Source organism: Anabrus simplex, chromosome 4 (genome assembly GCF_040414725.1).
Source record: "Anabrus simplex isolate iqAnaSimp1 chromosome 4, ASM4041472v1, whole genome shotgun sequence".
NCBI lineage: Eukaryota > Metazoa > Arthropoda > Insecta > Orthoptera > Tettigoniidae > Anabrus > Anabrus simplex.
Genome location: NC_090268.1, coordinates 221,082 through 245,817, shown reverse-complemented (window position 1 = coordinate 245,817; position 24,736 = coordinate 221,082).

Below are 24,736 nucleotides of genomic sequence, written 5' to 3'. Positions count from 1 at the left end.
CGTTACTACACGGCACTATACACACAGTACTCCACTCAGTACTACACGGCAGTACAGGCACTGTACTTCACTCGGGACTACACGGCAGTACAGGAACTGTACTCCACTCAGTACTACACGGCAGTACAAGCACTGTGCTAGACTCAGTACTACACGGCAGTACAGGCACTGTACTCCACTCGGTACTAGACGGCACTATACACACAGTACTCCACTCAGTACTACACGGCAGTATAGGCACTGTACTCCACTCGGGACTACACGGCAGTACAGGCACTGTACTCCACACAGTACTACACGGCAGTACAGGCACTGTACTCCACTCAGTACTACACGGCAGTACACCCACTGTACTCCAATCGGTACTACACGACACTATACACACAGTACTCCACTCAGTACTACACGGCAGTACAGGCAATGTACTTCACTCGGGACTACACGGTGGAACAGGCACTGTTCTCCACTCAGTACTACACGGCAGTACAGGCACTGTACTCCACTCAGTACTATACGGCAGTACAGGCACTGTACTCCACTCGGTACTACACGGCACTATACACACGGTACTCCACTCAGTACTACACGGCAGTACAGGCACTGTACTCCACTCGGTACTACACGGCACTACAGGCACTCTACTCCACTCAGTACTACACGGCAGTACACCCAATGTACTCCACTCGGTACTACACGGCACTATACACACAGTACTCCACTCAGTACTACACGGCAGTACAGGCACTGTATTCCACTCACTACTACACGGCAGTACAGGCACTGTACTCCACTCGGGACTACACGGCAATACAGGCAATGTACTCCACTCAGTACTACACGCCAGTACAGGCATTGTACTCCACTCGGAACTACACGGCAGTATGCACACAGCCCCCCACTCGGTACTACACGGCAGTACAGTTACTGTACTCCACTCAGCACTACACTGCACTATACACACAGTACTCCACTCGGGACTACTCGGCAGTACAGGTACTGCACTCCACTCAGGACTACACGGCAGTATACACACAGTCCCCCACTCGGTACTACACGGCAGTACAGGCACTGTACTATACTCAGTACTACACGGCAGTACAGGTACTGTACTCCACTCAGCACTGCACTGCACTATACACACAGTACTCCACTCGGTACTACACGGCAGTACAGGCACTGTACTCCTCTCAGCACTACACTGCACTATACACACAGTACTCCACTCAGTACTACACGGCAGTATACACACAGTCCCCCACTCGGTTCTACACGGCAGTACAGGCACTGTACTCCACTCAGTACTACACGGCAGTATACACACAGTCCCCCACTCGGTACTACACGGTAGTACAGGCACTGTACTCCACTCAGTACTACACGGCAGTATGCACACTGTACTCCACTCGGTACTACACGGCAGTACAGGCACTGTACTATACCCAGTACTACACGGCAGTATACACACATTCACCCACTCGGTACTACACGGCAGTACAGGCACTGTACCCCACTCAGTACTACACGGCAGCACAGGCACTGTACTCCACTCAGTACTACACGGCACTATACACACTGTACTCCACTCGGTACTACACGGCAGTACAGGCAATGTACTCCACTCAGTACTACACGGCAGTACAGGCACTGTACTCCACTCTGTACTACACGGCACTATACACACTGTACTCCACTCGGTACTACACGGCAGTACAGGTACTGTACTCCACTCAGTACTACACGGCACTATACACACTGTATTCCACTCGGTACTAGACGGCACTATACACACTGTACTCCACTCGGTACTACACGGCAGTACAGGCACTGTACTCCACTCGGTACTACACGGCACTATTCAAACTGTACTCCACTCAGTGCTACACGGCATTACAGGCACTGTACTCCACTCGGCACTACACGACATTATACACACAGTACTCCACTCGGTACTACACGCAGTACAGGCACTGTACTCCACTCGGTACTACACGGCACTATACACACAGTACTCCACTCGGTACTACACGGCAGTACAGGCACTGTACTCCACTCAGTACTACACGGCAGTATGCACACAGTACTCCACTCGGGACTACATGGCAGTACAGGCACTGTACTCCACTCGGTACTACACAGCAGTACAGGCACTGTACTCCACTCAGCACTACACTGCACTATACACACAGTACTCCACTCGAGACTACACGGCAGTAAATGCACTGTACTCCACTCAGTACTACACTGCACTATACACACAGTACTCCACTCGGCACTACACGGCAGTACAGGCACTGTACCCCACTCAGTACTACACGGCAGTATAAGCACTGTACTCCACTCGGTACTACACGGCAGTACAGGCACTGTACTCCAATCAGAACTACACGGCAGTACAGGCACTGTACTCCACTCGGGACTACATGGCAGTACAGCACTGTACTCCACTCAGTACTACACGGCAGTACAGGCACTGTACTCCACTCGGTACTACACGGCACTATACACACAGTACTCCACTCGGTACTACACGGCATTACAGGCACTGTACTCCACTCAGTACTACACGGCAGTACAGGCACTGTACTCCACTCGGTACTACACGGCACTATACACACAGTACTCCATTCGGGACTACATGGCAGTACAGGCACTGTACTCCACTCAGTACTACACGGCAGTATAAGCACTGTACTCCACTCGGTACTACACGGCAGTACAGGCACTGTACTCCACTCGGTACTTCACGGCACTATACACACAGTACTCCACTCGGTACTACACGGCAGTGCAGGCACTGTACTCCACTCGGGACTACACGGCAGTACAGCACTGTACTCCACTCAGTAGTACACGGCATACACCCACTGTACTCCGCTCGGTACTACACGGCACTATACACACAGTACTCCACTCAGTACTACACGGCAATACAGGCACAGTACTCCACTCACTACTACACGGCAGTACAGGCACTGTACTCCACTCGGTACTTCACGGCACTATACACACAGTACTCCACTCAGTACTACACGGCAGTACAGGAACTGTACTCCACTCACTACTACACGGCAGTACAGGCACTGTACTCCACTCAGTACTACACGGCAATACAGGCAATGTACTCCACTCAGTACTACACGCCAGTACAGGCATTGTACTCCACTCGGAACTACACGGCAGTATGCACACAGCCCCCCACTCGGTACTACACGGCAGTACAGTTACTGTACTCCACTCAGCACTACACTGCACTATACACACAGTACTCCACTCGGGACTACTCGGCAGTACAGGTACTGCACTCCACTCAGTACTACACGGCAGTATACACACAGTCCCCCACTCGGTACTACACGGCAGTACAGGCACTGTACTATACTCAGTACTACACGGCAGTACAGGTACTGTACTCCACTCAGCACTGCACTGCACTATACACACAGTACTCCACTCGGTACTACACGGCAGTACAGGCACTGTACTCCTCTCAGCACTACACTGCACTATACACACAGTACTCCACTCAGTACTACACGGCAGTATACACACAGTCCCCCACTCGGTTCTACACGGCAGTACAGGCACTGTACTCCACTCAGTACTACACGGCAGTATACACACAGTCCCCCACTCGGTACTACACGGTAGTACAGGCACTGTACTCCACTCAGTACTACACGGCAGTATGCACACTGTACTCCACTCGGTACTACACGGCAGTACAGGCACTGTACTATACCCAGTACTACACGGCAGTATACACACATTCACCCACTCGGTACTACACGGCAGTACAGGCACTGTACCCCACTCAGTACTACACGGCAGCACAGGCACTGTACTCCACTCAGTACTACACGGCACTATACACACTGTACTCCACTCGGTACTACACGGCAGTACAGGCAATGTACTCCACTCAGTACTATACGGCAGTACAGGCACTGTACTCCACTCTGTACTACACGGCACTATACACACTGTACTCCACTCGGTACTACACGGCAGTACAGGTACTGTACTCCACTCAGTACTACACGGCACTATACACACTGTATTCCACTCGGTACTAGACGGCACTATACACACTGTACTCCACTCGGTACTACACGGCAGTACAGGCACTGTACTCCACTCGGTACTACACGGCACTATTCAAACTGTACTCCACTCAGTGCTACACGGCATTACAGGCACTGTACTCCACTCGGCACTACACGACATTATACACACAGTACTCCACTCGGTACTACACGCAGTACAGGCACTGTACTCCACTCGGTACTACACGGCACTATACACACAGTACTCCACTCGGTACTACACGGCAGTACAGGCACTGTACTCCACTCAGTACTACACGGCAGTATGCACACAGTACTCCACTCGGGACTACATGGCAGTACAGGCCCTGTACTCCACTCGGTACTACACAGCAGTACAGGCACTGTACTCCACTCAGCACTACACTGCACTATACACACAGTACTCCACTCGAGACTACACGGCAGTAAATGCACTGTACACCACTCAGTACTACACTGCACTATACACACAGTACTCCACTCGGCACTACACGGCAGTACAGGCACTGTACCCCACTCAGTACTACACGGCAGTATAAGCACTGTACTCCACTCGGTACTACACGGCAGTACAGGCAATGTACTCCAATCAGAACTACACGGCAGTACAGGCACTGTACTCCACTCGGGACTACATGGCAGTACAGCACTGTACTCCACTCAGTACTACACGGCAGTACAGGCACTGTACTCCACTCGGTACTACACGGCACTATACACACAGTACTCCACTCGGTACTACACGGCATTACAGGCACTGTACTCCACTCAGTACTACACGGCAGTACAGGCACTGTACTCCACTCGGTACTACACGGCACTATACACACAGTACTCCATTCGGGACTACATGGCAGTACAGGCACTGTACTCCACTCAGTACTACACGGCAGTATAAGCACTGTACTCCACTCGGTACTACACGGCAGTACAGGCACTGTACTCCACTCGGTACTTCACGGCACTATACACACAGTACTCCACTCGGTACTACACGGCAGTGCAGGCACTGTACTCCACTCGGGACTACACGGCAGTACAGCACTGTACTCCACTCAGTAGTACACGGCATACACCCACTGTACTCCGCTCGGTACTACACGGCACTATACACACAGTACTCCACTCAGTACTACACGGCAATACAGGCACAGTACTCCACTCACTACTACACGGCAGTACAGGCACTGTACTCCACTCGGTACTTCACGGCACTATACACACAGTACTCCACTCAGTACTACACGGCAGTACAGGAACTGTACTCCACTCACTACTACACGGCAGTACAGGCACTGTACTCCACTCGGGACTACACGGCAGTACAGGCACTGTACTCCACTCAGTACTGCACGGCAGTTCAGGCACTGTACTCCACTCAGTAGTACACGGCATACACCCACTGTACTCCGCTCGGTACTACACGGCACTATACACACAGTACTCCACTCAGTACTACACGGCAATACAGGCACAGTACTCCACTCACTACTACACGGCAGTACAGGCACTGTACTCCACTCAGTACTACACGGCAGTACAGGAACTGTACTCCACTCGGGACTACACGGCAGTGCAGGCACTGTACTCCACTCAGTACTGCACGGCAGTTCAGGCACTGTACTCCACTCAGTCCTACACGGCAGTACAGGCACTGTACTCCACTCGGTACTACACGGCACTATACACACAGTACTCCACTCGGTACTACACGGCAGTACAGGTACTGTACTCCACGCAGTACTACACGGCAGTATGCACACAGTACTCCACTCGGTACTACATGGCACTGTACACACAGTACTCCACTCTTTACTACACGGAAATACAGGCACTGTACTCCACTCGGTACTACACGGCACTATACACACAGTACTCCACTCGGTACTACACGGCAGTACATGCACTGTACTCCTCTCGGTACTACACCGCACTATACACACAGTACTCCACTCGGTACTACACGGCAGTACATGCACCGTACTCCACTCGGTACTACAAGGCACCTTACACACAGTACTCCACTCGGTACTACACGGCAGTACAGGCACTGTACTCCACTCAGTGCTACACGGCAGTATGCACACAGTACTCCACTCGGTACTACACGGCACTATACACACAGTATTCCACTCGGTTCTACACGGAAGTACAGGCACAGTACGCCACTCGGAACTACACGGCAGTATACACACAGTCCCCCACTCGGTACTACACGGCAGTACAGGCACTGTACTCCACCCAGTACTACACGGCAGTACAGGCACTGTAAACCACTCAGTACTACACGGCAGTATAAGCACTGTACTCCACTCGGTACTACACGGCAGTACAGGCACTGTAAACCACTCAGTACTACACGGCAGTATAAGCACTGTACTCCACTCGGGACTACACGGCAGTTCAGCACTGTACTCCACTCAGTACTACACGGCAGTACAGGCACTGTACTCCACTCGGTACTACACGGCACTATACACACAGTAATCCACTCGGTACTACACGGCATTACAGGCACTGTACTCCACTCAGTACTACACGGCAGTACAGGCACTGTATTCCACTCGGTACTACACGGCACTATACACACAGCACTCCACTCGGTACTACACGGCAGTACAGGCACTGTACTCCACTCGGTACTACACGGCACTATACACACAGTACTCCATTCGGGACTACACGGCAGTACAGGCACTGTACTCCACTCAGTACTACACGGCAGTACAGGCACTGCACTCCCCTCAGTACTACACGGCAGTACAGGCACTGTACTCCACTCGGTACTTCACGGCACTATACACACAGTACTCCACTCAGTACTACACGGCAGTACAGGCACTGTACTCCACTCAGTACTACACGGCAGTACAGGCACTGTACTCCACTCAGTACTACACGGCAGTAGAGGCACTGTACTCCACCCGGTACTACACGGCACTATACACACTGTACTCCATTCAGTACTACACGGCAGTACAGGCACTGTACTCCACTCGGGACTACACGGCAGTACAGGCACTGTACTCCACTCAGTACTGCACGGCATTTCAGGCACTGTACTCCACTCAGTACTACACGGCATACACCCACTCTACTCTACTCGGTACTACACGGCACTATACACACAGTACTCCACTCAGTACTACACCGCAGTACAGGCACAGTACTCCACTCACTACTACACGGCAGTACAGGCACTGTACTCCACTCAGTACTACACGGCAGTACAGGCACTCTACTCCACTCAGTACTGCACGGCAGTTCAGGCACTGTACTCCACTCAGTCCTTCACGGCAGTACAGGCACTGTACTCCACTCGGTGCTACACGGCACTATACACACAGTACTCCACTCGGTACTACACGGCAGTACAGGTACTGTACTCCACGCAGTACTACACGGCAGTATGCACACAGTACTCCACTCGGTACTACATGGCACTGTACACACAGTACTCCACTCTATACTACACGGCAATACAGGCACTGTACTAACCTCGGTACTACACGGCACTATACACACAGTACTCCACTCGGTACTACACGGCAGTACATGCACTGTACTCCACTCGGTACTACACCGCACTATACACACAGTACTCCACCCGGTACTACACGGCAGTACATGCACCGTACTCCACTCGGTACTACACGGCAGTACAGGCACTGTACTCCACTCAGTACTACACGGCAGTATGCACGCAGTACTCCACTCGGTACTACACGGCACTATACACACAGTATTCCAATCGGTACTACACGTAAGTACTTGCACTGTACTCCACTCGGAACTACACGGCAGTATACACACAGTCCCCCACTCGGTACTACACGGCAGTACAGGCACTCTACTCCACTCAGTACTACACTGCACTACACAAACTGTATTCCACTGGGGACTACACGGCAGTACAGGCACTGTACTCCACCCAGTACTACACGGCAGTACAGGCACTGTACTCCACTCGGTAATACACGGCAGTACAGGCACTGTACTCCACTCAGTACTACACGGCAGTATGCACACAGTACTCCACCTGGGACTACACGGCAGTACAGGCACTGTACTCCACTCGGTACTACACGGCAGTACAGGCACTGTACTCCACGCAGTACTACACTGCACTATACACACAGTACTCCACTCGGGACTACACGGCAGTACATGCACTGTACTCCGCTCAGTATTACACTGCACTATACACACAGTACTCCACTCGGGACTACACGACAGTACAGGCACTGTACTCCACTCAGTACTACACGGCAGTACAAGCAATGTACTCCACTCGGTACTACACGGCAGTACAGGCACGGTACTCCAATCAGTACTACACGGAAGTACAGGCACTGTACTCCACTCGGGACTACACGGCAGTACAGGCACTGTACTCCACTCAGTACTACACGGCAGTACAGGCACTGTACTCCACTCGGTACTACACGGCACTATACACACAGTACTCCACTCGGTACTACACGGCATTACAGGCACTGTACTCCACTCAGTACTACACGGCAATACAGGCACTGTACTCCACTCGGTTCTACACGGCACTATACACACAGTACTCCACTCAGTGCTACACGGCAGTACAGGCACTGTACTCCGCTCAGTATTACACGGCACTATACACACAGTACTCCACTCGGGACTACACGACAGTACAGGCACTGTACTCCACTCAGTACTACACGGCAGTACAAGCAATGTACTCCACTCGGTACTACACGGCAGTACAGGCACGGTACTCCAATCAGTACTACACGGAAGTACAGGCACTGTACTCCACTCGGGACTACACGGCAGTACAGGCACGGTACTCCAATCAGTACTACACGGCAGTACAGGCACTGTACTCCACTCGGGACTACACGGCAGTACAGGAACTGTACTCCACTCAGTACTACACGGCAGTACAGGCACTGTGCTCCACTCAGTACTACACGGCAGTACAGGCACTGTACTCCACTCGGTACTACACGGCACTATACACACAGTACTCCACTGAGTACTACACGGCAGTACAGGCACAGTACTCCACTCACTACTACAAGGCAGTACAGGCACTGTACTCCACTCGGGACTACACGGCAGTACAGGCACTGTACTCCACTCAGAACTACACGGCAGTACAGGCACTGTACTCCACTCGGTACTACACGGCACTATACACACAGTACTCCACCCGGTACTACACGGCAGTAGAGGTACTGTACTCCACTCAGTACTACACGGCAGTATGCACACAGTACTCCACTCGGTACTACACCGCACTATACACACAGTACTCCACTCGGTACTACACGGCAGTACAGGCACTGTACTCCATTCGGTACTACACGGCAGTATACACACAGTACTCCACTCGGTACTACACGGCAGTACATGCACTGTACTCCACTCGGTACTACACCGCACTATACACACAGTACTCCACTCGGTACTACACGGCAGTACATGCACTGTACTCCACTCGGTACTACACGGCACTATACACACAGTACTCCACTCGGTACTACACGGCAGTACAGGCACTGTACTCCACTCAGTACTACACGGCAGTATGCACAGAGTACTCCACTCGGCACTACACGGCACTATACACAGAGTACTCCACTCGGTACTACACGGCAGTACAGGCACTGTACTCCACTCGGTACTACACGGCAGTATACACACAGTACTCCACTCTGTACTACACGGTAGTATGCACACAGTCCCCCACTCGGTACTACACAGCACTATACACACTGTACTCCACTCAGTACTACACGGCGGTATACACACATTCCCCCACTCGGTACTACACGGCAGTACAGGCACTGTACTCCACTCAGTACTACACCGCACTATACACACAGTACTCCACTCAGTACTACACTGCACTATACACACTGTACTAAACTCGGGACTACTCGCCAGTACAGGGACTGTGCTCCACTCACTACTACACGGCAGTATGCACACAGTACTCCACTCGGGACTACACGGCAGTACAGGCACTGTACTCCACTCAGTACTACACGGCAATATACACACAGTCCCCCACTCGGTACTACACGGCAGTACAGGCACTGTAATCCACTCAGTACTACACGGCAGTATACACACTCTTCCCCATTCGGCACTACACGGCAGTACAGGTACTGTACTCCACTCAGCACTACACTGCACTACAGACACAGTACTCCACTCGGGACTACTCGGCAGTACAGGCACTGTACTCCACTCGGTACTACACGGCAGTATACACACAGTATTCCACTCGGTACTACACGGAAGTACAGGCAATGTACCTCACTCAGTACTGCACGGCAGTATGCACACAGTACTCCACTCGGTACTACACGGCACTATACACACAGTATTCCACTCGGTACTACACGGAAGTACAGGCACTGTACTCCACTCGGAACTACACGGCAGTATACACACAGTCCCCCACTCGGTACTACACGGCAGTACAGGCACTGTACTCCACCCAGTACTACACGGCAGTAGAGGCACTGTACTCCACTTAGTACTACACGGCAGTACAGGTACAGTACACCACTCAGTACTACACTGCACTATACACACAGTACTCCACTCGGGACTACACGGCAGTACAGGCACTGTACTCCACTCAGTACTACACGGCAGTACAGGTACAGTACACCACTCAGTACTACACGGCACTATACACACAGTACTCCACTCGGGACTACATGGCAGTACAGGCACTGTACTCCACTCAGTACTACACGGCAGTATAGGCACTGTACTCCACTCGGTACTACACGGCACTATGCACACAGTACTCCATTCGGGACTACACGGCATTACAGGCACTGTACTCCACTCACTACTACACGGCAGTACAGGCACTGTACTCCACTCGGTACTACACGGCACTATACACACAGTACCCCACTCAGTACTACACGGCAGTACAGGCACTGTACTCCATTCGGTACTACACGGCACTATACACACAGTACTCCATTCGGGACTACACGGCAGTAGAGGCACTGTACTCCACTATGTACTACACGGCAGTACAGGCACTGTACTCCACTCGGGACTACACGGCAGTACAGGCACTGTACTCCACTCAGTCCTACACGGCAGTACAGGCACTGTACTCCACTCGGTACTACACGGCAGTACAGGCACTGTACTCCACTCAATACTACACAGCACTATACACACAGTACCCCACTCAGTACTACACGGCAGTACAGGCACTGTACTCCATTCGGTACTACACGGCACTATACACACAGTACTCCATTCGGGACTACACGGCAGTAGAGGCACTGTACTCCACTCAGTACTACACGGCAGTTCAGGCACTGTACTCCACACAGTACTACACGGCAGTACAGGCACTGTACTCCACTCGGTACTACACGGCACTATACACACAGTACTCCACTCGGTACTACACGGCAATACAGGCAATGTACTCCACTCGGTACTACACGGCACTATACACACAGTACTCCACTCGGTACTACACGGCAGTACATGCACTGTACTCCACTCGGTATTACACCGCACTATACACACAGTACTCCACTCGGTAATACACGACAGTACATGCGCTGTACTCCACTCGGTACTACACGGCACTATACACACAGTACTCCACTCGGTACTACACGGCAGTACAGGCACTGTACTCCACTCAGTACTACACGGCACTATGCACACAGTACTCCACTCGGTACTACACGGCACTATACACACAGTACACCACTCGGTACTACACGGCAGTACAGGCACTGTACTCCACTCGGTACTACACGGCAGTATACACACAGTACTCCACTCGGGACTACATGGCAGTACAGGCACTGTACTCCACTCAGTACTCCACGGCAGTATGCACACAGTACTCCACTCAGTACTACACTGCACTATACACACTGTACTCCACTCGGGACTACTCGGCAGTACAGGGACTGTACTCCATTCAGTACTACACGGCAGTATGCTCACAGTACTCCACTCGGGACTACACGGCAGTACAGGCAATGTACTGCACTCAGTACTACACGGCAGTATATACACAGTCCCCCACTCGGTACTACACGGCAGTACAGGGACTGTACTCCACTCAGTACTACACGCAGTATACACACAGTCCCCCACTCGGTACTACACGGCGGTACAGGTACTATACTCCACTCAGCACTACACTGCACTATACACACAGTACTCCACTCGGGACTACTCGGAAGTACAGGTACTGTACTCCACTCAGTACTACACGGCAGTATACACACAGTCCCCCACTCGGTACTACACGGCAGTACAGGCACTGTACTATACTCAGTACTAAGGCATGACAGGTACTGTACTCCACTCAGCACTACACTGCACTATACACACGGTACTGCACTCGGTACTACACGGCAGTACATTCACTGTACTCCACTCAGCACTACACTGCACTATACACACAGTACTCCACTCAGTACTACACGGCAGTATACACACAGTCCCCCACTCGGTACTACACGGCAGTACAGGCACTGTACTCCACTCAGTACTACACGGCAGTATACACACAGTCCCCCACTCGGTACTGCATGGCAGTACAGGCACTGTACTCCAACCCATTACTACACGGCAGTATACACACAGTCCCCAACTCGGTACTACACGGCAGTACAGGTACTGTACTCCACTCAGTACTACACGGCAGTATACACACAGTACTCCACTCGGTACTACATGGCAGTACAGGCACTGTACTATACTCAGTACTACACGGCAGTATACACACACAGTCCCCCACTCTGTTCTACACGGCAGTACAGGCACTGTACCCCACTCAGTACTACACGGCAGTACAGGCACTGTACTCCACTCAGTACTACACGGCACTATACACACTGTACTCCACTCGGTACTACACGGCAGTACAGGCCCTGTATTCCACTCAGTACTACACGGCACTATACACACTGTACTCCACTCGGTACTAGACGGCACTATACACACTGTACTCCACTCGGTACTACACGCAGTGCAGGCACTGTACTCCACTCGGTACTACACGCAGTACAGGCACTGTACTACACTCGGTACTACACGGCACTATACACACAGTACTCCACTCGGTACTACACGGCAGTACAGGCATGGTACTCCACTCGGTACCACACGGCACTATACACACAGTACACCACTCGGTACTACACGGCAGTACATGCACTGTACTCCACTCAGTACTACACTGCACTATACACACTGTACTCCACTCGGGACTACACGGCAGTACAGGCACTGTATTCCACCCAGTACTACACGGCAGTACAGGCACTGTACTCCACTCAGTACTAGACGGCAGTATTCACACAGTACTACAATCGGTACTACACGGCAGTACAGGCACTGTACTCCACTCAGTACTACACGGGACTATACACACAGTACTCCACTCAGTACTACACTGCACTATACACACATTAATCCACTCGGGACTACACGGCAGTACAGGCACTGTACTCCACTCGGTACTACACGGCAGTACATGCACTGTACTCCACTCAGTACTACACTGCACTATACACACAGTACTCCACTCGGCACTACACGGCAGTACAGGCACTGTACTTCACTCAGTACTACACGGCAGTGCAAGCACTGTACTCCACTCGGCACTACACGGCAGTACAGGCACTGTACTCCAATCAGTACTGCACGGCAGTACAGGCACTGTACTCCACTCGGGACTACACGGCAGTACAGGCACTGTACTCCACTCAGTACTACACGGCAGTAGAGGCACTGTATTACACTCGGTACTAACGGCACTATACACACAGTACTTCACTCGGTACTACACGGCATTACAGGCACTGTACTCCACTCAGTAGTACACGGCAGTACAGGCACTGTACTCCACTCGGTACTACACGGCACTATACACACAGTACTCCACTCAGTACTACACGGCAGTACAGGCATTGTACTCCACTCGGGACTACACGGCAGTACAGGCACTGTACTCCACTCAGTACTAGACGGCAGTACAGGCACTGTACTCCACTCAGTACTACACGGCAGTATAGGCACTGTACTCCACTCAGTACTACACGGCAGTACACCCACTGTACTCCACTCGGTACTACACGGCAGTACAGTCACAGTACTCCACTCAGTACTACACGGCAGTACAGGCACAGTACTCCACTCACTACTACACGGCAGTACAGGCACTGTACTCCACTCGGGACTACACGGCAGTACAGGCACTGTACACCACTCAGTACTACACGGCAGTACAGGCACTGTACTCCACTCGGTACTACACGGCACTATACACACAGTACTCCACTCGGTACTACACGGCAATACAGGCACCGTACTCCACACGGTACTACACTGCACTATACACACAGTACTGCACTCGGTACTACACGGCAGTACATGCACTGTACTCCACTCGGTACTACACCGCGCTATACACACAGTACTCCAGTCGGTACTACACGGCAGTGCATGCACTGTACTCCACTCGGTACTACACGGCACTATACAAACAGTACTCCACTCGGTACTACACGGCAGTACATGCACTGTACTCCACTCAGTACTACACGGCAGTACAAGCACTGTACTCCACTCGGTACTACACGACAGTACATGCACCGTACTCCACTCGGGACTACACGGCAGTACAGGCAATGTACTCCACTCGGTACTACACGGCACTATACAAACAGTACTCCACTCAGTACTACACGGTAGTACAGGCACTCTACTCCACTCGGGACTACACGGCAGTACAGGCACTGTACTCCACTCAGTCCTACTCGGCAGTACAGGCACTGTACTCCACTCGGTACTACACGGCACTATACACACAGTACTCCACTCGGTACTACACGGCATTACAGGCAATGTACTCCACTCAGTACTACACGGCAGTAGAGGCACTGTACTCCAATCGGTTCTACACGGCACTATATACACACAGTACTCCACTCGGTACTACACGGCAGTACAGGCACGGTACTCCACTCGGTACTACACGGCACTATACACAGAGTACCCCATTCGGGACTACACGGAAGTACAGGCACTGTACTCCACTCAGTACTACACGGCAGTAGAGGCACTGTATTCCACTCAGTACTACACGGCAATACAGGCACTGTACTCCACTCGTTACTACACGGCACTATACACCCAGTACTTCACTCAGTACTACACGGAAGTACAGGCACTGTACTCCACTCGGGACTACACGGCAGTACAGGCACTGTACTCCACTCAGTACTACACGGCAGTACAGGCACTGTACTCCACTCAGTACTACACGGCAGTACAGGCACTGTAATCCACTCGGTACTACACGGCACTATACACACAGTTCTCCGCTCAGTACTACACGGCAGTACAGGCACTGTACTCCACTCAGTACTACACGACAGTACAGGCACTGTACTCCACTCAGTACTACACGGCAGTACACCCACTGTACTCCACTCGGTACTACACGGCACTATACACACAGTACTCCACTCAGTACTACACGGCAGTACAGGCACAGTACTCCACTCACTACTACACGGCAGTACAGGCACTGTACTCCACTCGGGACTACACGCCAGTACAGGCACTGTACTCCACTCAGAACTACACGGCAGTACAGGCACTGTACTCCACTCGGTACTACACGGCACTATACACACAGTACTCCACGCGGTACTACACGGCAGTACAGGTACTGTACTCCACTCAGTAATACACGGCAGTATGCACACAGTACTCCACTCGGTACTACACGGCACTATACACACAGTACTCCACTCGGTACTACACGGCAGTGCAGGCACTGTACTCCACTCGGTACTACACGGCAGTATACACACAGTCCCCCACGCGGTACTACACGGCAGTACATGCACTGTACACCTACCAGTACTACACGGCAGTACAGGCACTGTACACCACTCGGTACTACACGGCAGTATACACACAGTCCCCCACTCGGTACTACACGGCACTATACACACAGTACTCCACTCAGTGCTACACGGCTGTACAGGCACTGTACTCCACTCAGTACTACACGGCACTATACACACTGTACTCCACTCAGTACTACACGGCAGTACAGGCACTGTACTCCACTCGATACTACACGGCAGTACAGGCACTGCACTCCACTGAGTACTAAACGGCAGTACAGGCACTGTGCTCCACTTGGTACTACACCGCACTATACACACAGTACTCCACTCGGTACTACACGGCAGTACAGGCACTGTACTCCACTCGGTACTACACGGCACTATACAAACAGTACTCCATACGGGACTACACGGCAGTACAGGCACTGTACACCACTCAGTACTACACTGCACTATACACACAGTACTCCACTCGGGACTACACGGGAGTACAGGCACTGTACTACACTCAGTACTACACGGCAGTACAGGCACTGTGCTCCACTTGGTACTACACCGCACTATACACACAGTACTCCACTCGGTACTACACGGCAGTACAGGCACTGTACTCCACTCGGTACTACACGGCACTATACAAACAGTACTCCATACGGGACTACACGGCAGTACAGGCACTGTACACCACTCAGTACTACACTGCACTATACACACAGTACTCCACTCGGGACTACACGGGAGTACAGGCACTGTACTACACTCAGTACTACACGGCAGTACAGGTAATGTACTCCACTCGGTACTACACGGCACTATACAAACAGTACTCCATTCGGGACTACACGGCAGTACAGGCACTGTACACCACTCAGTACTACACTGCACTATACACACAGTACTCCACTCGGGACTACACGGCAGTACAGGCACTGTACTCCACTTAGTACTACACGGCAGTACATTCACTGTCCTCCACTCAGAACTACACGGCAGTACAGGCACTGTACTCCACTCGGTACTACACGGCACTATACACACAGTACTCCACTCGGGACTACACGGCAGTACAGGCACTGTACTCCACTCAGTACTACACGGCAGTACAGGCACTGTACTCCACTCAGTACTACACGGCTGTACAGGCAATGTACTCCACTCAGTACTACACGGCAGTACAGGCACTGTACTTCAATCAGTACTACACGGCAGTACAGGCACTGTACTCCACTCAGTACTACACGGCAATACAGGCACTGTACTCCAATCAGTACTACACTGCAGTACAGGCACTGTAATCCACTCGGTGTCCGGCTCCATGGCTAAGTGGTTAGCGTGCTGGCCTTTGGCCACAGGGGTCCCGGGTTCGATTCGGGCAGGGTCGGGAATTTTCACCATAATTGGTTAATTCCGCTGGCACTGGGGCTGGGTGTATGTGTCGTCATCATCACCATTTCATCCTCGTCACGACGCGCAGGTCGCCTACGGGAGTCAAATCAAAAGGCCTGCATTTGGCGAGCCGAACTTGTCCTTGGGCACTCCCGGCACTAAAAGCCATACGCCATTTCATTTTACTTCACTCGGTACTACACGGCACTATACACACAGTACTCCACTCAGTACTACACGGCAGTACAGGCACTGTACTCCACTCGGGACTACATGGCAGTACAGGCACTGTACTCCACTCAGTACTACACGGCAGTATACACACAGTCCCCCACGCGGTACTACACGGCAGTACCGGCACCGTACACCACCCAGTACTACACGGCAGTACAGGCACTGTAATCCACTCAGTACTACACGGCAGTACAGGCACTGTTCACCACTCAGTACTACACTGCACTATACACACAGCACTCCACTCGGGACTACACGGCAGTACAGGCACTGTACACCACCCAGTACTACACGGCAGTACAGGCACTGCAATCCACTCTGTACTACACGGCAGTACAGGCACTGTACACCACTCAGAACTACACGGCAGTACAGGCACTGTCCTCCACTCAGAACTACACGGCAGTACAGGCACTGTACTCCACTCGGTACTACACGGCACTATACACACAGTACTCCACTCGGGACTACACGGCAGTACAGGCACTGTACTCCACTCAGTACTACACGGCAGTACAGGCACTGTACTATACTCAGTACTACACGGCAGTATACACACATTCCCCCACTCGGTACTACACGTCAGTACAGGCACTGTACCCCACTCAGTACTACACGGCAGCACAGGCACTGTACTCCACTCAGTACTACACGGCACTATACACACTGTACACCACTCGGTACTACACGGCAGTACAGGCAATGTACTCCACTCAGTACTACACGGCAGCACAGGCACTGTACTCCACTCAGTACTACACGGCACTATACACACTGTACACCACTCGGTACTACACGGCAGTACAGGCACTGTACTCCACTCAGTACTACACGGCAGTATACACACAGTCCCCCACTCGGTACTACACGGCAGTACAGGTACTGTACTCCACTCAGTACTACACAACAGTATGCACACACTACTCCACTCGGTACTACACGGCAGTACAGGCACTGTACTCCACTCAGTACTACACGGCACTATACACACTGTACACCACTCGGTACTACACGGCAGTACAGGCAATGTACTCCACTCAGTACTACACGGCAGTACAGGCACTGTACTCCACTCGGTACTGCACGGCACTATACACACAGTACTCCATTCGGGACTACACGGCAGTACAGGCACTGCACTCCACTCAGTACTACACGGCAGTACAGGCACTGTCCTCCACTCAGAACTACACGGCAGTACAGGCACTGTACTCCACTCAGTACTACACGGCACTATACACACAGTACTCCACTCGGGACTACACGGCAGTACAGGCACTGTACTCCACTCAGTACTACACGGCAGTACAGGCACTGTACTCCACTCAGTACTACACGGCAGTACAGGCACTGTACTCCACTCAGTACTACACGGCAGTATGCACACAGTACTCCACTCAGTACTACACGGCAGTACAGGCACTGTACTATACTCAGTACTACACGGCAGTATACACACATTCCCCCACTCGGTACTACACGTCAGTACAGGCACTGTACCCCACTCAGTACTACACGGCAGCACAGGCACTGTACTCCACTCAGTACTACACGGCACTATACACACTGTACACCACTCGGTACTACACGGCAGTACAGTCAATGTACTCCAGCCGGTCAGCATCCTTGCAAGCCAACTGAGCGCCCCATCAGAGTGCGGTCGCCTTTTATAGCAATTCAGGCGAGCGCGTGTAATGTGTGAAGCACGTCTCTAGATGGGGCGTCAGCCGGGTTATGCTCGGTGCTGACCCGCAGCCACGAGAGGCGGATACCTCTCCGTGCTACTTTATTACAAAGAAAAACATACATGGGCAGTAAAGCCGTATAAGTATACAAAAGAGGTCCACGTCCTGTTCGGAGCGTGTATAAGGCTACATTTGAGTCTGTAAACACTTGTATAGTATCACATAGAAGATTTCGCTGCTCAACTTCTTGGAGTACCGCTGTGGCACCAAGGATTGCAGCTGCAGTTTCCGCTGCGTTTATCCTAGTTTGAGTCCGGAAGGCTTGGGCCCAGGCGATGTTCAAGGTAGGAGAAATGTAGGCGACACTGTTAGGGGTTGCGTCCACATACACTGCAATCGCATAACGATCAGGGCCTATGCGACGTGGCGCTCGCAGTGTCACATCGTTGAAAATCTGTCGAGGCCAATACCATTCCCGTGAGAGAATGTGTCTAAGAGGGAACATCGGAAGGGCCATAACGTATGTGACCCAGGCTAAATATCCTGCTACCCGGGCAAGGTCTTCAGTTTGTAAACGTGGGAGGAGGGCCACGTATTTGAGCACACGCTGTTGGACTTCAGGAGTCAACGTAAGTTGTTGTCGTTGTGTATCAATATGCACGCCGAGATAGATCAGGCTAGTTGTTGGTTGTAACACTGATTTAGACGGGTTGATAGTAATACCGAGGACTAAATCCATATATAGTAAAATATCGTCCACCGGGATGTTATCCCCGTAAAACAACCAGTCGTCTAAGTAACATATCGCATGCACAGAGAACTGATCACAAAGCACTTGGGTGACAGCGATGGCCCATCGCTGCATCACTGATGGCGCAAGTGTATGCCCCATGGGGAGGCGTGTGAAGGCGAACTTCTGTCGGCGGTAGTAGACTCCGTATAGATGGCGATGCCGATGGTCGATGGGTATTTGGTAAAACCCGGATTTCAGATCAATTTTGATGAGCAAGGAATTCGGAGGGATGTGCCGCAGTGCTTGGGCAGGCGTGGCCAATGAGAATTTTGGAATAGTATAATGCTTCGTCCAGGCACTTAAGTCGTGAATAACTCTGGCGTTGCCGTCCGGTTTGGCCACCAGGAATAGGGGGTGCGCTTCGGAGATGTCTGCGTCGACCAAGATCCGGTGGTGGCGTAGATCCGCTATGACTTGATCCATTAAGGGCGAAGGCCTGGTTGGAGCGAAGATGTGTGGAGCTGAAGGTGGCCGAGGAAGGCTGACTCCATGTTCCAGAATATGTTCAGCGTATTTTCCCAGCGGGGTGTCCATGTAAGGAACCGGGGCTGCCAGAGGGACAGCCACGGACCGGTAGGCAGTGGGTTTCCGGCGTACAGGTTGGAAGTCTGGTAGATGATTCAGAGGAGGCCAGGCTGGATCCGGCGGTAGGAGAGGCTGCCTAGGTGGTCGGTAGAAGCTTCCACCGTCATCCCAGGTATCATAGTCCTCACTGCCGTCGTCGTCCTCTTCTGGTGTGGTCTGAGAGATGGGATCGTCAGACCGGTCCTCATCCGGCGGGGATGAGGGGCGGCCATCGTCGTCCATAATGTCCCATGGGCTGGAGTCTCGTGGTATAATCCAGTCATCGCGGATTATAGGCGCTGTTGGAGTGAAGTTCTCGTAGTTGTGTGGATAATCTGGTTGATGAGGATCAAATGTAGACCAGTATTCCGACAAGGTTTGGTGTAAAGAACTGTGTGGATGGCCGATGGTCGCCTTTAAAGGGGAACGTGGAAGACCGCTCGTCCCTTGGAGCTGCCTCTCCGATAAGGCAGCTACCATCCACTTACGGCGCCTGTGTGTCGGTCGACACATCTTGAAGTCTTGAGCTATTATTTGTTGTGACTGCCGGTCAGCATCCTTGCAAGCCAACTGAGCGCCCCATCAGAGTGCGGTCGCCTTTTATAGCAATTCAGGCGAGCGCGTGTACTACACGGCAGTACAAGCACTGTACTCCACTCGGTACTACACGGCACTACACAAACTGTACTCCACTCGGTACTACACGGCAGTACAGGCACTGTACTCCACTCAGTACTACACGGCACTATACACACTGTACTCCACTCGGTACTAGACGACACTATAAACACTGTACTCCACTCGGTACAACACGGCAGTACAGGCACTGTACTCCAATCGGTACTACACGGCACTATACACACAGTACTCCACTCGGTACTACACGCAGTACAGGCACTGTACTCCACTCGGTACTACACGGCACTATACACACAGTACTCCACTCGGTACTACACGGCAGTACAGGCACTGTACTCCACTCAGTACTACACGGCAGTATGCACGCAGTACTCCACTCGGGACTACATGGCAGTACAGGCACTGTACTCCACTCGGTACTACACGGCAGTACAGGCACTGTACTCCACTCAGCACTACACTGCACTATACACACAGTACTCCACTCGGGACTACACGGCAGTACATGCACTGTACTCCACTAAGTACTACACTGCACTATACACACAGTACTCCACTCGGCACTACACGGCAGTACAGGCACTGAACCCCACTCGGTACTACACGGCACTATACACACAGTACTCCACTCGGTACTACACGGCAGTACAGGCACTGTACTCCACTCAGTACTACACGGCAGTATGCACGCAGTACTCCACTCGGGACTACATGGCAGTACAGGCACTGTACTCCACTCGGTACTACACGGCAGTACAGGCACTGTACTCCACTCAGCACTACACTGCACTATACACACAGTACTCCACTCGGTACTACACGGCAGTACAGGCACTGTACTCCACTCAGTACTACACGGCAGTACAGGCACTGTACTCCACTCAGTACTACACGGCAGTATGCACACCGTACTCCACTCGGTACTACACGGCACTACACACACAGTACTCCACTCGGTACTACATGGCAGTACAGGCACTGTACTCCACTCGGTACTACACGGCAGTATGCACACAGTACTCCACTCGGGACTACACGGCAGTACAGGCACTGTACTCCACTCAGTACTACACGGCAGTATACACACAGTCCCCCACTCGGTACTACACGGCAGTACAGGCACTGTACTCCACTCAGTACTACACGGCAGTATTCACACAGTCCCCCACTCGGTACTACAAGGCGGTACAGGTACTGTACTCCACTCAGTACTACACGGCAGTATACACACAGTCCCCCACTCGGTACTACACGGCAGTACAGGCACTGTACTCCACTCGGGACTACACGGCAGTACAGGAACTCTTCTCCACTCAGTACTACACGGCAGTACAGGCACTGTACTCCACTCGGTACTACACGGCACCATACACACAGTACTCCCCTCGGTAATACAAGGCAGTACATGCCCTGTACTCCACTCGGTACTACACGGCACTATACACTCAGTACTCCACTCGGTAATACACGGCAGTACATGCCCTGTACTCCACTCGGTACTACACGGCACTATACACACAATACTCCACTCGGTACTACACGGCACTATACACACAGTACTCCAATCGGTACTACACGGCAGTATGCACACCGTACTCCAGTCGGTACTACACGGCACTACACACACAGTACTCCACTCGGTACTACATGGCAGTACAGGCACTGTACTCCACTCGGTACTGCACGGCAGTATGCACAGAGTACTCCACTCGGGACTACACGGCAGTACAGGCACTGTACTCCACTCAGTACTACACGGCAGTATACACAACATCCCCCACTCGGTACTACACGGCAGTACAGGCACTGTACTCCACTCGGTACTACACGGCAGTACAGGCACTGTACTCCACTCAGCACTACACTGCACTATACACACAGTACTCCACTCGGTACTACACGGCAGTACAGGCACTGTACTCCACTCAGTACTACACGGCAGTACAGGCACTGTACTCCACTCAGTACTACACGGCAGTATGCACACCGTACTCCACTCGGTACTACACGGCACTACACACACAGTACTCCACTCGGTACTTCATGGCAGTACAGGCACTGTACTCCACTCGGTACTACACGGCAGTATGCACACAGTACTCCACTCGGGACTACACGGCAGTACAGGCACTGTACTCCACTCAGTACTACACGGCAGTATACACACAGTCCCCCACTCGGTACTACACGGCAGTACAGGCACTGTACTCCACTCAGTACTACACGGCAGTATACACACAGTCCCCCACTCGGTACTACAAGGCGGTACAGGTACTGTACTCCACTCAGTACTACACGGCAGTATACACACAGTCCCCCACTCGGTACTACACGGCAGTACAGGCACTGTACTCCACTCGGGACTACACGGCAGTACAGGAACTCTTCTCCACTCAGTACTACACGGCAGTACAGGCACTGTACTCCACTCGGTACTACACGGCACCATACACTCAGTACTCCACTCGGTAATACAAGGCAGTACATGCCCTGTACTCCACTCGGTACTACACGGCACTATACACTCAGTACTCCACTCGGTAATACACGGCAGTACATGCCCTGTACTCCACTCGGTACTACACGGCACTATACACACAATACTCCACTCGGTACTACACGGCACTATACACACAGTACTCCAATCGGTACTACACGGCAGTATGCACACCGTACTCCAGTCGGTACTACACGGCACTACACACACAGTACTCCACTCGGTACTACATGGCAGTACAGGCACTGTACTCCACTCGGTACTGCACGGCAGTATGCACACAGTACTCCACTCGGGACTACACGGCAGTACAGGCACTGTACTCCACTCAGTACTACACGGCAGTATACACAACATCCCCCACTCGGTACTACACGGCAGTACAGGCACTGTACTCCACTCAGTACTACACGGCAGTATACACACAGTCCCCCACTCGGTACTACAAGGCGGTACAGGTACTGTACTCCACTCAGAACTACACTGCACTATACACACAGTACTCCTCTCGGGACTACTCGCCAGTACAGGTACTGTACTCCACTCAGTACTACACGGCAGTATACACACAGTCCCCCACTGGGTACTTCACGGCAGTACAGGCACTGCACTATACTCAGTACTACACGGTAGTACAGGTACTGTACTCTACTCAGCACTGCACTGCACTATACACACGGTATTCCACCCGGGACTACACGGCAGTACAGGCACTGTACTACACCCAGTACTACACGGCAGTATAGACACAGTACTACACTCAGTACTACACGGCAGTATAGACACAGTACTACACTCAGTACTACACGGCAGTATAGACACAGTACTACACCCAGTACTACACGGGAGTATAGACACAGTACTACACCCAGTACTACACGGCAGTATAGACACAGTACTACACCCAGTACTACACGGCAGTATACACGCAGTAC